This window comes from Bactrocera neohumeralis, unplaced genomic scaffold (genome assembly GCF_024586455.1).
Source record: "Bactrocera neohumeralis isolate Rockhampton unplaced genomic scaffold, APGP_CSIRO_Bneo_wtdbg2-racon-allhic-juicebox.fasta_v2 cluster11, whole genome shotgun sequence".
Taxonomy (NCBI): Eukaryota; Metazoa; Arthropoda; class Insecta; order Diptera; family Tephritidae; genus Bactrocera; species Bactrocera neohumeralis.
In genome coordinates this window covers 3,181,116-3,195,845 of record NW_026089624.1, presented here as the reverse complement: position 1 = coordinate 3,195,845, position 14,730 = coordinate 3,181,116, and the positions used below count along the sequence as shown (strand labels likewise).

The 14,730-nt window shown below is 35.3% G+C and overlaps 1 protein-coding gene across 1 annotated transcript in view; it reads left to right on the top strand.

The window, feature by feature from the left end:
• LOC126765675 (uncharacterized) overlaps positions 1–14,730 on the top strand; it is a 784,771-nt gene that overhangs the window by 3,631 nt on the left and 766,410 nt on the right. The window lies entirely within an intron of this gene.

Sequence of the window (14,730 nt, the reverse complement as noted above, 5' to 3'; positions counted from 1 at the left end):
ATTCAATTGACGAAGGATGGCCGTAGTGTACAAAAAATAACGATGACGTTCAAGGGTTAATGAGGCTGTACGCCAATCTGCAACTTTTTTCTTTTTGAAGAAAACCTTACACCTTTTTGTCCCAAATTATCCGTAATTTGTAATGAAGATTGAAATATAAGTGTTTAATTTGTTAATTATTTAGTTGTGTGTTTTAATTTTTTTAAAAGTGAATTATTATGTGTGTGCATTGCTTTAATTTTTAGCAAGCGTAAGTAATAATAATAATAAAAAACCAAAATAATGAAAATCACTAATAAAATATTAAGTAAGCGATATCTCCGTCGTTTAGTAAGAAGCGAATACATAAAAAGTAGATGCCAATAAAAATTTAGAAATGAAGGGGTTTCTCCCGGTGTCCAATGCAGGAAATGAAAGTAGAAAAAAGATATAATGTTTCTGATGAATATAATATACAGAATTTTACTTTCAATAAAGAATTGAAAGAATGGTAAATAAATACTGTTCACACCAAATGAACACATCCCTGCATTGTCCTCCTAACTCGTCTAAATACGGTATTAAGCACAAAGTATTTGCGAAATTTTGAGAGCATTGCTTTTGGTACCTCTCGTACCTACACGTACATACATATGTATGTACATATGTTTAATTGCATTACCCGCTCAACTACCCAGTTAGAACAGTGACGGTCACGTCATGGATAATATGATACGAGACTCTTTGATTCGAGAGAGAGCTGTCAAAACTCGCATTTTTTATAACATTTGTCAATGATGACACTGCTGAAAAACATTATATAGAGTATGTAATAAATTATACAAAACACTAAATAAAACACTTTGAAAATGCATACATATATAAAAGCTAAAATGCAAAATCATTAATAAATTTACATAAACATTTATTTTGCCAAAATATGTTCGCACAGTTCAATGAAATTTCATTTTACACTAATATCGTCAAGTAATTATAGCGCTTTACTTCTGGCATCTCGCCTTTTCTGAAATCAACTGTCAAAAATTCCCTGATCTCCTTGGCCGTCAAATAATCAGGGAACGCGTTTGAGGGAAAAATGAGAGCCAATGCGAGAGTCTCCTATCATATTATCCATGGTCACGTTACCTAGTGACATGCCGGTAACGAGTGCCGGTTTAATTGTCACTTTTTCCTATCACGTTCTTAAGGGCGAATCAAAAAAGCTCCCAAAATTTTTGTATACATGTGATCTTGTATCACCTTCTCGCTCACATATTTTCTGCTGTAATAAAACTATATCCTTCTTTCTCACACTTTCATTAAATTTGGGATAATTCAACAAAACTGCTCTCAGGAAAGCGTGACGGTGCATTCTGCAATAGCCTAGTGGGTAAACCACTCGCTTGTCATTCCTTCAACCTAAGGTTCGAAACTCAAAAATATAAAGATTTTTTTTTTATAAAATATATTTTTTTTTATTAATTTTAATAGTAAAATAATTTTATTTAAATTTACATTAAATTCATTTCCTTCATCTTTTGACATTTTTTTTTAATAATATAAAAATTATTTCTATAAATTCTTATATAAATACAAAAAATAATATATTAGTATACTTCTATGCATTTTAACAATATGGCTATGTTCGTTGACGATTGCATAAAAAACAGAACGTTCAGAAATGCCAATATTGCAGCACTGCAATAATCAAGCGTTCAAAAAGACAACACTTCTATCAGCTGTCACTCATAATTTGTATCAAAAAATTGTTTACTGCATTTAGCTACGATGTCTGACGAAAAGTAAGTGCAAAACTGTTTTATTTCAATTTTTGTATTGAAATTTAGTTAAATTATGTTAATAATAATTGTATAAATTATTATTTTTAAATTTTTAGTGAAAATCTCAGTAATGCGGAGACACAGTTAAAGCTGAGAGTACGGTAGAATATGAAGGACGAGTTTAAATCGGGTAGAAGGAAAAAAAATGTATTGTGGAAGAAAGTTGTGACCGAAGTTAAAAATGTAAATGAAAACAATAAAAATTAAAATGAATTTCATCAGAAAAAGTGATAAAAAAATTATTCAAATAAAGGAAGGTGAGGTAAAGTAAATTTTTTATGATGAAAACATGGTGGTAAAATAGTTTCTTCTATCGATTCCATTGATATCATCTGAATCAACGGGTGCATCTTGAATTCCTTCGATTTCATTGTTGGTTTCCATATCGGCATGTGTTATTGCATCGTTAATATGTTCAGAATAACCTCCCTTACTTATGATAAAATTGTGTAAGATAGCACAAGCGGGTATTACATTAGATGTGGCTTTAATGCTCGAAGCTTCAATATAATTTAAAATTTTAAATTGTTTCTTAAAAATCTCGAAAGTTTGTTCTATAAATACTTTGTCTTTTAAAAGACAAACATTTGTACCTACAAATTTTTTTTTTGACTTCAATACCCTTCTTTTTCTTAAATTTAAAGAAAATCTATCATTTCTTTGTTCACAAATTTCGTCTAGTGTTAGATTCAGCAAAATTTTCATTTTAGTATTATACGCGTTCAAAAATGCAAACAAATGTATCTGCAAATTGTCAAAAATTGTATAAGAAGTATCAAACGTCAAACTTGCAGTGTTGCTACTGTTGCTTATGCTGCAAGTCATGATGCATACGAACATAGCCTATATTGGATTACCATATCCTTCCACAGCCAATAACAAATGCGTAAAAATGAATTGAAAACTAAAATGACGATTTTACATGTACCTTTTCCGGGAGTCGAAGAAGTTGTCGGGCATTCCTCCAAATAGGTGTCATCAAAAAGTGCTGGTGAATCCATCTGATTAAGAAATAAAAATTTGGCAGCATCAAAATTCATTTTAAATAACTTAACATAATATAATAAAATACGACCGGGCTACAATAATTTACATCTTTTTCACAAATTTTCATAAATTTAGATGCACTAAGATTAAAAGCCTTTTTTTCCCGGCTCATACATATATGCACTAAATGTATATTTTTTCATATTGAATTAGTATTTGTTTTACTCACCCTTTTTCCAAATATTATCTTGAAGACACAAAATATTCACAAAAGGTTAAAGAAACACAATTATAATATCCGTAGGTTTAAATATTTATTTTAAATATAATAAATATGCACAAACACAAATCTGCACAATTCTCAACTATCGACGCGTTTGTAACCGAATTCTTTTTTTCTTCGAATTCAATTTGTCACAATGAACAAGCAAACGTCAAATTCACGGTATCATGCTGTACGCTTTCACATCCATCGTTTTCAATAAGCGGTGATAGCAAAAAAATTTGTTTGTCTTCTTCTGTTTTATTTTTGCTTAACATCTGTTGAGTGAAGAGCTTATAATATTAAACAAACAAAAGACACAATAGATTGACTTCTTACTCATTTCAAAGATTCCTGAATAAGTGTTAGTGACAAGTAAAAATTGTGTAAATGTATTGGAGTTTCGGTCACGCAAGTTTTGCTGGGTAAGAACAAACTAACATTGACTGCTAGTGCAGTGTGAGCAAGCAAAGACAGACTCTTATACCATGTTCAGACCGACACTTAATCACACGATTTCGGCTGTTGAATGGATTATCCCACTAATCTTAAAAATTTAACAAGATTTCGCCATACAAAAATGGCAGTTCAAAATCACTTCATCGGAGTGATTTGAAACTGATCCACGCTAAATCTCTCTGTGCGACTCTGATTTTACGGCATCTACTTGGCAGCATTGGAAATCTATTACATTATCACAGCTGATTTAGGAAAAAATATAAACAAAATGTAAACAAACAAATTTTTATTAGAGCAATGAATCTAATTTCTGCTGAAAATCGACTTCCCAAATGAAAAAATGTGTTCATTATTTTATTACAAAATACTATACTCGTATGACAATGTTTTCTTTTCATAAATATTGAGCAATGTAATTCTTGAATGGCAAAAACAGCTGTTTTTAATCTTTTCAACGGCAGTAAGAACACTGTTGGGTTATGAAATGCTTAAATGTAATCTAATCTTTTAAATTTTCGGTCTGAACATGGTATTAACGAAAAAATTCAAAAGACCCATTAAAGAATTTTTCGTTCATCGGAATTTCACCTCTCATATAATGAATATTAACGCTAAAAAATATACAAATAAACTAAAAAAAATTAAATCCTTGCTAATTAATCCTATAAGGGGTCAGTAGGGTAATCTGGCCTGTTTTTGATATTCTTTTTCATAGAAATTTTTCTTCTACAAAAGAACTTTTTTCACATATCATGAGGTATATCGGGAAGTGATAAACATTTTTTTTCGGAATTTTTTAATGACATCTGTCGGAGAAATGGCTGGGTGAATGGGATGCGTTTTTTCACTGGCGGACACGATTTCTCATGTTTGGAGCATCTGAAAAACAAAAACAAAAAAAGAATCATGAAAATGTTGATAAATAAAAAAGTAATTAACGTTTTTATTTTTTTACTTTTCCCCATGGTTTTTTACATAAATTTTATCATAACATTGTCAATAAATTATAAAAAATATAGGAACGATATCCAGGCGTTTTGTGAACATTAAAAAAAAATTAAGCAAATCGGTTGAGTAGTTCGAGTTTGAGGTGTGCACTTCAAACGCTCAGAATGTCGAACGGTATTATTATTTTTTGTCGTTTTCAAAACCTTCCAATGGTAAAGTGCGTTTCTATATTAATTATAAGGGTATAAAGGAACAAAAAATGCAAAAAAAAATTAAAATTTTTTAAAAATATTACCCTACTGACTCCATAAGACGCGATTAAATGGCTGAAGGTTAGGCGATAGACTGTAAATCTATTTATAAGAATTTATTCTTTTTAATCATTAATAACTAGAAATTTAACTAATATTTAAGTTTCGGCTTTAAAGTCAATAATGACATTAGACTGCAATTCTAAAGGAGTAATAAATTACTAAGGCTTAAAAGATTTATACCTATATTTATAGTCGGCTGCTTGAATCACTGCGGTTATCTGATTTGAATTCATTTTACTGGTCACCTGTAGTTTAATAATTCTTTCTAAGAGGTTTTCTAATTCTGAGTCACTCATAGACTTGGAAATTAAAATTGAATAGACTTGTAATCGTTCCTATAGTCGAATCAATCAATCACACTCTTTTGTTGACATGGCTAGACAATTTCAGTTATTTATTACAATTTTCTTCACAAATTCTGTTTCTAAACACAATGCTTTTGAGAAAAGACTACACCGTTTCTTTTTTAGTAAACTCTGGAAAATTTGTTTCACAAAATTTTATGATTAGCTCCTTATTTTTTAAAATAAATTCCTTTCCGTCTATTTTGAAAACTTAGTTTTAATTCAAAAGAAATTATAATGTTTTTATTTTAATAAGCACTCTACTTAAAATACTCGAAACATGTTTTTTATTATAAACTGCTTTCTGATGAATCCTCGGATCCTTGGAGTCCTTGTAGGATACGTTTTTAAAGATTGTAGCGATTCTCTGTGAGTCCTTGGGTCCCTTGAAGTCATTAAAGACACTCCACCGCAAAATACCTAGGTGATTTTTACTTTCTGGAGAATCCTTCGTATCTTCCTTACCCGGTTGGGCGCCAATTATTTTTAGGCACTAATGCGCTTTATTCAGGCTCGATCAGAACTCAAGTCTAAAACATTCTTACTCTTAACTCATTAAACGCTAGTGTTACATATATGTATCTCTCACATAAATCTACGACTTTTTCGAAATGCAATTTTAAATGTTCCAAATTATAAATTAGAATTGAAGTGAACAAATCAAAGAATAAGTATGCGCTATATTTTGCCCTTTCCGTTTAGTGTAGCAAAATTAGTAGCGCAGTGAACACGAAGCCGATTTCATACACCTAAAAAAACTGTCGAAATGGGAACACGTTGTCGGTAAGTGCGATTTTTAATAAAGTGTCACCGATTTATGTGAAAAGAGTTTTTTGTATATTTTGATAGTGTTTGAAATTTTATGCTAATAAAAAAAATGAAAATGACTGTATTTGTAGGTTTTTTTTTCGTCTTGTGTAGCTGTGACATATATGTCACGTTCGCGGGTTCACCATATGAATTGTATAACAATATATAATATATATATTTATGTGCGTGTTCTTCCCTTATTAGGGCAAAACTAACTGTTGAAGAAGTTTGCGCAGTTTTGGACGAATTGACAAATAATGAAGAAGAAGAAGTGGAAGCTATATATAGAGGCAGATGAAGACGGCGGTATTTTGGAAAAATTGTCACATACACAGATTGTTGAGGATTGTGAAATTGTTACAAGAAAAAATACCGACTTTGAAGAGAACCCTTTGATATGGACGCTGAAATTTTAGACTGCTTAAATCATTCTATCTCAGAGTTAGAAGTAAACCTTTTGGAGGAATCATTTGCTTCTGTGCAAGCATCCGAAAAGCCGAGTACATCGCGTTCAACTCAAAAGCCTAGGGAACAAACCAATTCTCGTCGTCGTAAGATAACTGCAGGTCAGTCACATAGTAAGGCTAAGAGAGCCAAACCATCCTTTACGTGGGTCGATGATAATATCGAACCTAGATCTCCAATTTTCCCTGAGGGTAATTACAGTGACTGCAGCAACCTAGAGCCATATGAGCAATTCTAAAAGTTTTTTGATGATGAATTATTGCAAATGCTGTGTGACGAGTCAAACAGATATTCGCTCTTAAATAATAATGGGAACCCGAATATTACAGTTGGAGAAATGAAAGGATTTTTACGAATTCTGATAATAAGTGGATATACCTATTCTCCAAACAAAGAAGCATATTGGAGCGTTGACAAAGATATTCAAAATCTTGTGATTATTATTGACTCGATGAGGCGTGATCGTTTTCGAACTATTTTTGGAAATCTACACTTTATTTACCACGGAAAGACAGATTTATCGGATAAAATATGGAAATTGAGACCCCTAACTGATGCTTTGAAAGCGAATTTTGCTAAAAATTTTCATCCAGAGCGCAATTTGTCCTACGATGAATCAATGGTGGAATACTACGGCAGGCACGGTTGTAAACAATTTATTAGAGGCAAACAGTTGAGATTTGGTTATAAAATGTGGTGTCTAAATACGCCTTCCGGTTATCTTCTAAACTTCGAGATGTATCAGGGAAAAAACCCTAGGACGAACGAAGAGTACGCTGCAAACTATGGAAAGAACGCTGCTCCGTTGTTTTCAATCATCGATGAATTCGATGAAACGTGGAAGCCACTTCCATTTCAATTCTTTTTCGATAATCTCTTCACTTCAATACCTATTTTGGTTGGATTAAAAAAAATGGGATATGTAGGAACTGGAACAATTCGGCAAAATTCAATTCCAATCTCTTGCCCTTTGCCACTGAAGGATAATTTGAAAAAAAAAAAGGAACGTGGTTATATGGCTAGTTCCCGGATTTCTGAATGTGATATTACAGTCACGAAATGGGTAGACAATGCAGTAGTTTCCGTTGCATCAACTTTATTTGAGAAGAAACCGGTAGGGACAGCTGGAAGATACTCTAAGGCAGAACATGCTCGAATTCAGGTTCAAGTCCCCAATGCTATCGTAATGTATAATAAGAATATGGGCGGAACAGACCGTTTAGACCAAAACGTTAACACTTACAGGATTGGAGCTGGAGGGAAGAAGTGGTGGTTCTCAATTTTTACCTGGTTGGTTGATGTCTCCATTCAAAATGCTTGGCTCTTACATAGAAAAGGCGGGCACGGGCTAAACCGGCTACAGTTTAGAAGAACCATTGCTAATCGCTTTTGTCGGACTTATGGACAAGTCCGAGGACCATGGGGATTTAGACGTCCGGATTCGCAAATTGAGCTTGATGCTAGATATGACCTAATTGGCCAATTAGAAATCCTACCAGGAGACGCTGTGCTGGAAACAACTGCCAGCGATCAATAAACACCAAATGTGTAAAGTGTGACGTAGGTTTGTGTGTGGATTGTTTCTACAACTTTCACTTTAGGCCAGTTTGAGTTTTCTTTCTCAACCAAAAATTGAGGAATTTCCATACGTTTGTACTTGTTTCGTTTTCTTTTTGTAAACTTTATAATTAAAATAATAAAATTGATGAATTAAACCCAATGTAAGTGTTTATTTACATGTTAGTATCAAACATTGTATTACGTAACAGAAACCTGCGAGCGTTACATATATGTCACGGGTCGTGCAGACCCCCCCGGATAGGGGTCGAAACTTTTGTTTGTAGTTTTGTGTACATATCAACCCTTGTAGTATCCACAAAAAGTTTGGTTCCTCTATCTTTGCTATTTAGCTTTCGCGTTTAATGGGTTAAGTCTAAGCCTAAGCTTCACAGCCGCTGTCGTCGTCGCTGTCGTTGCTATGTTTTGTCAGATGCAGCGTCAGCGAATCCCACGATTACGCCGACTTGCGTGTAGTGTAAGTCGTAGCTTGTTTGCGCTATATTTGTGCTGCGCCAGCGGATCCCACGGCTACGGTAGCTTTTGAGTATCGTTTGTTGTTGCTTGTCGTTGGATCATAACTCGGGCCGTTGGTCATGGACTGGGGTGGTGTTAATGTTCAGCATTGCCTGAAACGGATGTTAGGCAGACAATGCTGACTTGGTATTTTGGTGGTTTGCTTTTCGAGTTAACTTGTATAAACAAATTTTTTCGGAATTTTTTGATAACATCTGTCAGAGAAATGCCTGGGTGAATGAGATGCGTTTTTTCACTGGCGGACACGATTTCTCATGTTTGGATCATCTGAAACACAAAAACCCAATTTATTCTTAAAAAGTACGTGAATGGTTATGGTCCCTACTAGAATCATAAAAACTGTTGATAATTAAAAAAAAGGAATTAACTACATAAATTTTGTCATAACATTGTCAGTAAATTACAAAGATAGCCAGACAAATTAAGCAAATCGGTTGAGTAGTTCGACCGGAATCATGTTCGCTAGTTCAAAAAAGTGTGTTTTGAGAAAAACGCGTTTAAAGTTTGAGGCGTGCACTCCAAGCGCTCCGAACGTCGAGCGGTGTTATTATTTTTGGTCCTTTTTCGAAACAGTCCAACGGTAAAGTGGTTTTCTACATTAATTTTAAGGGTATAAGGGAACAGAAAATGCAAAAGCAAAAAATAAAAAATTTGAAAAGAGATTACCCTACAGGCCCCATAAGACCGAAGGGAATTAAGCACAAAAAAAGTTGTGTGGGAATACGCCAGCATATGGGGATTCGTTTAATAAAATTCAAATTTAAATAAAGAAAAATGTTTCAAATCTGTTATGTGTTTCATTTTATTTTAATTAATTAATACTGCCCGGTATAAAAAAGAATGAAGGGAAGAATTTAAGTTTTGTATTTCCGATTTATTCTAATATATTGAGGAACATTAAGGCACCTAACCCGAAGATGAGTCTATTTATACTTTAGAATAAAAAGAGTTGAACTTAACGCAATATACGACAAGGCAAACAAGTCGTACGATGCCTTTCGTAGAACCCCACAAAAACCCGATGAGACTACTTATTAACTTCGTAAAAGTCAAAGAAAAATTTAAAATAGTTCACCAATTATATTAGATTAAACACATTCAGAGGACCGTCAACAATTGTCTCAAATCTGCACGACGTATACATAGGCACTAGTACCTGGGATCCCATCTTAATCTTCTTATGTGGATTGAAACTACCCAAAACCCTACTTCCTCAATTTGAGGACACCCTAGAAGATAACGCGGAAACACCATCCTAGAAAACTTTCGAGGCGTTTCTCACCCGTCGATATATTTAAGTCTTTGGAAGCAGTAGGAAATCTAACTGATCTCATTCCAGTGACCCAATCCGAAAGTGGATCCTAAAGAAAAGGAAAAGACGGGATATTTAGTACCTTTTACGCTAATGTTTTCGAAACTCACTCGAGAATGCCCAAAGCTTTTACAGATGAATGTTGAGACCCGAATAGCCACAATAAAAATAATGGTTATTGTTTCAATTGCCTTGCAGTTTTAGAGATTTCAAGGGCAAATATTGTTGCAGAATATGCAAAAAGAAACACATCACTTCTTCTGCATAGAGATACCTCACTCCGTTCCCAATCCCCCCGCAAGGATCAAGATCCTCGAACCCTCCTCTTGACCCAAACACCAGTAGTACCTCCCAAACCCATAATACCAATACAAATTCGCAGGCCTACACAACCCTCTTACACTGCACTACTGATAAAACCCAAGACCAACAAAACTTAAGTGGGAAATAGATTTTGTTAGGTACTATAGTTCAAGTTCTATACAAAGGGCAATTATTTACAGCTCGAGCACCAGTAGACTCCGCGTCAGAAGCCAACTTCATTTCAGAGAATTTTCACAGAAAATTGGACATACCCACGTTCAAGAAAAATGTACAATTGACTGAATAAAACAACACCGTCTCGGCAACACAAATAAAAATTTGCGAACTCACCCTTCGTTCCCCGACAGAAAGGAGTTTAAAATAAAAAACTTAACTTAACTTAAACTTTAACCGATAATTTACCCACTCACTTATTTAATACGATCATTTCAATACACAATTAATCCATACGATGCAGTCATCAAACCTGATTGCTTAACGACTCAACTCCGAGTGGTATTCTACGCATCTTGCCACACCTCAAACAGGAACAGCACCAATGATGTGCTACATACTGGACTCATTTTTCAAGCAGACCTCGTAATACTAGTAGTAAAATGGCGAATGTTTCGAATCGTATTCAACGCAGATATTTACTCGTTGAAAACAAACACACTCCGTTTCAAAAAGTCTTATTTAGGAAATCCCCTAAGCACCCAATAGAAGATTTCGAAGTATAAACTGTTACGTTTGGTTTTGACTGTGCCCCAAATTAGCGGATGATGTAAAAGGAACCCAGCCACTGGCAGCAGAGATACTTCGAAACGGAAGGTATCTTGATGATGTACTTGCAGGAGCACATGACGTACCAAAAGCGATAATGACACGAGATGAACTCACTTCATCTTTGAAGTCCGCAGGATTCGTTCTATGCAAATGGACCTCAAATGACCCAAAAGTTTTATCTGGAATCTCACAAGAACACCTATTGGATACCAACTCACTCAGTTTACCGGAATTCATAAAAAACACACAACACAAAAATTCACAAAAACACTAGAAAGATGGAATGCAAAAAAAAGGATCCACTCTTTTTTCTCATCACCCCTATTCAGCATAAAAAGTCGTCTACTAAGAGAGAAGTATTATCAATTATAGCAAAATTGTTCGACCCAGCTGGTTGGCTCAGCCCCATTGTAGTTATAACTAAAATAATAATGCAGCATATATGGCTTGATAAATCCGATTGGGATGAGTGCGATCATCAATTTTCACGGATTCTCTGACGCATCTAAAAAAACTTACGCAGCAGCCCAATACATCAGGGTTTCTATAAACACAAATACCTGGACAACTCCGATACTCGTGTATCCAAGACTCGTGTGGCCCCAATAAAAAAACTTAAAACCCTCATCAAGTCTACCATTCAGCAGTGCAAAACTTGCGTTTTACACAAAAAGCGCAAAACTATTGAGATTATGGCACTACCCGCGGAACGTACCACCTTAACCCGTCCACTCGCAGCAATCGATTTCGCCGGTCCCTACGATATAAAAAATTAAACCAGCAAAGTGTGTTTGATCACAGAAGCTTATGTATGCGAATTTGTTTGTTTTGCAACCAAAGCAATACAACTGGATCCAGTAAGTGATCTCATCACCAACGCATTCATGGCCGCATTCGCGTTACTTTTCCAGACGCGGATGTCCCGCCGATCTCTATTCGGGCAATGCTACTAATTTCGTTGGAGCGTCTAAACTTTTAATCAAAATCGGCGAGTATTCATGAAATCATTGAAAAGTTTAAAGAGCCACTTAAAAAAGGTGTCTCAGAACACGAATCGAATGTTGCCTGAATTCTCGCCCTTTAAGCCCATTAAGTGAAGACCCAACGAATTTAGAACCTTTTTTATTAGGTACCCCTTTACTAACCTCATCAGAATCCAACTTAGAAGATGCACTTTTAAGCACAGTACAAAGATGGCAATGACTAAAGATACTCCATCAACACTTCTGCAAACGATGGAAAGAAGAATATCTGAAAGAACTCCACAAAAGATATAAGTGGAAATACTCTACACTACAATAAAACAATAGTAGGTGACGTACTACTCTGATCAAATTGAAAGGTGTTTTTCAAATCGGTAAATTTTTTTGTTTCTGTAAGTTGGTAGTACTGATAGTGACATCTATGCTAAATTTCACGTCAAAATATTCATTAGTATTTGAGATACGCGTCGTTTTGTGAGGCTCTAAAAGTGAATTATTCGTTTTTTATTATGTCTGACTTTACTGAACAAAGAAGTGTGATAATGTACCATCTCATACTGCATTGGTTATTCGTGATTATTTCACCACGTTTCAACTGTGCCGCAAACCCCCGCATTCGCCTGATTTACCTTCGTGTAACTTTTGGCTATTCAGTAATTTCACATTACCACTCCAAGGACACCGTTTTGATGATGATGACTGGAAAATTCGTTGGCATAAGAGTATTGCAGTGGGAGGGGATTTCTTGGAAGGAGATGAAATGGACAAAATTCTCCTTTCAATTTGACCACAGTAGTACGTACCTCTCAGGGAACAATTACCCGCTCAATAACCAAAATAGTCACCTTACCAAATAATTGATATTATTTTCTTATAGTGCAATGGTTCCTCGCACTGGCACGAAACCAATCTGCAGCCGACAGAGCAGACCCGCATTCAGCGTGCGATCACTCAGCGTGACCCGAAGCATCAGCCCACTCTTCGACTAAGGGACTCTGGCAAGACGCCTACATCGTTTTAAAGCGACCCTTTCCTCATTTCGAGAGGAACGAGGAAGTACCCATCGCTCGGCCCGGCGTATTATCAGCTACTCAGCAAGACGCAGAAATAAACACGTCGCTTATGGAAAAAAGATCACCGACTAGTGGCAAGTTCAAAATTCACAAAAATGAACATTAACGAAAAGTTTTACGCAGTAATTAAGTATATGTACTGTGTCAACTGCTTGGCCAGATCACATTCCACCCAAAGGTGCAAAAGCAAAAAACGATGCGGCTCGTGTAATGGGGAACATCATTCAACCCTACATGAGCGCCCCCGGTTGTTCTGCAAGGAGCCAGCAAATACTTAGAAAAATAAAGGAAGTCTGCACGGACACGACGATCTTCCAACGTTACTGGTCAAGCACACCCTACATTTTACAAGAACGAAAAAATCATGCTGGAACTGGGAGCAGACGTATACCCAGGGTTAATGAAAAATGGATTATTCAACCCCGACAGCAGTACCATGATCGCACAAAACACCGCTCTCGGTTGAACTTTAATTCTTTCAGTCACGCTTTTAGATTAAGAATATGTTGAATGTTTCGATTATTGTTTGGGCATTATCTACAGCTGAAATATCACTGAAAGTATGAAAAAAATCTACGTATGAAGGTTTTCGAGGTATGAGGTGGTTAGTGGCACTAACCACCGTGACTGTTGATAGAAACAAAACAATTATGAGTTACTTATGTATATTGTTTATTAATGTAATATATTACATGATATAATGAAATTCTCCGGAACGAAACTAAAGTAAATTTCTTTTTTCATGAAAATCTGAAAAACAAGCTTTGCCCTTGCGTAGACAGGTAGACAAAGAGGCACTTTGCATGTACTACACTGCCATACAGTACGGACTGGAAACATTTTAGTGCTGCATAAACAGCATCTTCTTGATGTGCTTCTTTCAGGTTGATGGCAACTGGACTCAAGACGAATTTCTGAAGGGACTGTTGGCTTGTGACGTTTTATAAATGCAGGGCCTGTAGAAGAAGCTGCAGAATTGCGGGTGCTGTTCACTGATTGGCCTTCGTTTGTATCTGACATATGCTGGGGCCAGTAGACCCTGGTATACGCTTCGTCTGAATGCTTTCAAAGTCAAAGGGCTTAGATCCCTGCGTGAAAGGACTGTAGTTCTTCATAAATTAAAAAAGCATTGACAATATCAAGAAAAAGAAAGAAAATCCTGTGCCACCTTCCTTTCAGTTGATCGAATTTATCAACGAAGTTCGCATTGTAATCTTTCACTGATTCCGGACATGATACTTCAATACTGGTACCATCACGCTCTCGGAGGGTAACTTCTCCGACATCCTTAGGTTCATGATAATTTGATAACATGAAAACTGATCTCTTATCATTCCATTTCAAAAAAGATATTTTTTTGTCACTTATCCGGTAATCATGTTCTCCTCTTTGCAAATGCTTGTCTTCTTTTAGCGTTGGTAAGAACTTTCTATTTGAGTTCACAGTTCCACAGGCGAAAATATTATCTTCTCGTAATTTAACTTGCTAAGAGTAACTGTTGAAATAATTGTCAAAATAGACTTTATGATTTTTGTGTTTTAAATTTTCGCAAAAATTTCTTACAACTTTACCACCTAAGTCAATTTCAACGCTAGCACCCTGTCTTCCCGTGTAAACATCAAAATCTAGGCAATAACCTGACCATGCACATATCATCCAAACCTTGTACCCTCGTTTAGTAGGTTTTTTCGGCATGTATTGTTTCAGATAGTTCCTACCTTTGAATTCTATCATACTTTCATCAATCGCAACTTTTTCTGATGGTTTGTA